Source organism: Chrysochloris asiatica, unplaced genomic scaffold (assembly GCF_000296735.1).
Source record: "Chrysochloris asiatica unplaced genomic scaffold, ChrAsi1.0 scaffold00057, whole genome shotgun sequence".
NCBI classification, from domain to species: domain Eukaryota; kingdom Metazoa; phylum Chordata; class Mammalia; order Afrosoricida; family Chrysochloridae; genus Chrysochloris; species Chrysochloris asiatica.
In genome coordinates, this window is record NW_006408575.1 from 236,671 (window position 1) to 239,501 (window position 2,831).

The following is a 2,831-nucleotide window of genomic DNA, read 5'->3' on the forward strand; positions in this document are numbered from 1 at the left end:
AACCCAGGGTCATCAAGCCAGCAAGGAGAGCCAGGATCATCGAGCCAACCAGGAAAACCAGGGTCAACTAGCCAGCAAGGGAAACCAGGGTCATCCAGCCAGCATGGGAGACCAGGATCATCGAGCCAGCATGGGAGACCAGGGTCATCGAGCCAGCAAGGAGAACCAGGGTCATCAAGCCAACAAGGAAAACCAGGTTCAACTAACCAGCATGGGAAACCAGGGTCATCGAGCCACCAATGGAAATCAAGGTCTTTTTATAATCAAGAAAGAAAAAATGTAGGCAGCTCTTTGAATGGCAATATAATGGAGATTCAGGTTAGTGTTAATATTTTTATTTCCTACCCTCAATGTATTTACATCAGACATCCCATTTCCCTAGACTTACAGTGATTAGCAGAATTCACTGTACTAATGACAAACACTTTTCAATGACAATGATCCACCAAAACGAATGGAACTTTGGAGCTGAGTCTTTCTGCACACAACACCCATGCTCATCATTAAGGACCATGTCTTTTCTTTCCATCTTACATTGCCCTCTATTTCCACTCAACACTCTAACTGTACTGAGCTAGTATAGACCCCTTTCAACAGACTCTACCCTCAAACGTTTAAACTTTATGCTTGCTTCTATACTATTAATTACTTACAACCTGCTGATATTTCTACACACTGATCAAAATTCTAGTATAGCCACAGTAACTGTTGGGTAAAATCCAAACTCTTAATTCATTCAGGATTCTTCATAACTGGACTCTGTCTATCACTCAATTTCATTTCATGTCTCTGTTGCTCATATACCATCCCTATAATAGAGAGTTTAAAATTTTTTCACTACTATGTTCTTAATACATTGTAATACATAAGAGACCTTCAAGAAGTTTTTGGAAAAATGGAAATAAGATAATGGAATTTTTCCAGGAAATTTTTGAAGTCCAGTCATACTTCTATTACTAAAGATCTCCCATTTCAAAAAATTTTCTGGGAGTTCTGCTCCACATCTTCACCCATGGTATCTGAGGCTTTCTACTGTACCTGTAGTCTGACACCATTCAGTTATTTTGCTATCAGGGTAGATGAGGTCAGGGCTCATTTAGACTTATTTGTTCTCTGAGATTTTGGTTACCTTCTTATTGGTTTGCTCCTGGAAAGTAGAGACCATAGCTGTGTCCTAGATAGATGCTTCCAAACTTTTACGACCCAGATGCTAGTCATTTCGCTAAGATATAGATCATGATTTTCATAAAATATGTTGTTGCTGTTGTTCCAACCCATAGTGACCCTGTATAGGGTTTCTGAGGGACGGCTCATGAGCTTGAACCACTGACCTCATGGTTCAAACCAACTTTGCAGTCCAGCACATTAATCCATAGAGCCACACCAAGACTCCATATGTTATGCTACAAAAATTCTTCCTTCAGTTTATTGTACTGTGATGGATTGTGTTTTTCTGTGATGCTGGAAGTTATGTCACTAGTATTATAAATACCAACATAGTCACCCATGGTGCAGATTTCAACAGAGCTTCCAGATTAAAACAGACTAGGAAGAAACAGAAGCAGACTATTTCTGAGAGAAAAACAATTGAAAACCTTAAGAATAGTGGCAGAACACTGACAGAGCAGTTCCGGGAAATTAAAACACGAGTAGTAGCAGACCACTGTCAGATATAGTGTCAGAAGATGGACCCCTCATACTGAAAGTCTCTCAGAACATGGCACCGGAAGAGCTGCTTCCTCAAAGTAAGCTGGTTGGTTGGTTATGTGACGACTCGTAGCGACCCTGTACAGGGTTTCCGAGGCTGTAAATCTTTAGGAGAGCAGAATGCCTCATCTTTCTCCTGCGGAACAGCTGGTAATTTCGAACTGCTGACCTTGCGGCCCGATTTGTAACCACTAAGCTACCAGAGCTCCTTTCCTCAGAGTAGAGATGACCATAATGACATGAAGCAAAGCTTTTAGGACCTTCATTTGCTGATGAGGTACAACTCAAAATGAAGAGAAACAGCTGCAAACATCCATTAATAATTGAAACATGGAATGTATGAAATATGAATTTAGGAATATTGGAAGTTGTCAAAAATTAAATGGCATTAGTGAGCTAAAATGGACTGGTATTTGCCATTTTGAATCCAACAATCATATGGTTTACTACGCCAGGAACATCACATTGAAGAGGAATGGGATCACATTCATCATCAAAAATAACATTTCAAGATCTGTCTTAAAGTTCAATGCTGTCTGTGATAGGATAATATCCATATGACTACAAAGAAGAATAGTGAAAATTATAACACTAAATTTTCACACAAACCACTAAAGCCAGTGATGACAAATTTGAAGGATTCTATGAACTTCTTCAGTCTGAAATTGATCAAATGTGCAATCAAGATGCATGGATAAGTGATTGGAATGTAAAAGTTGAAAGTAAAGTAGAGGATTAGTAGTTAGAAAATATGGCCTTGGTGATAGAAATGACTGCAAATCCTATTATAGAATTTTTCGAGATCAATTCATTGCAAATACCTTATTTTCAGCAACAGGAACAGCAACTACATATGTGGACCATGCCAGATGTATTACATGGAAAGCCAATTAAAAACATCTGTGGGCAGAAATGATGGGGAAGCTAAGTATCATACGCTAAAACAAGGCCAAGGGCTGACAGCTGAAGAGATCAGCAATTGCTCATATGCAAATTCAGATAGAACTTGAAGAAAATTAAAACAGGTTCACAAGTGCCAAAATATGACCACACATATATTCCACATGAATTTAGAGACCATATAAACAATATATTTGACTCACTGAAGAGTAATGACTGAAAAC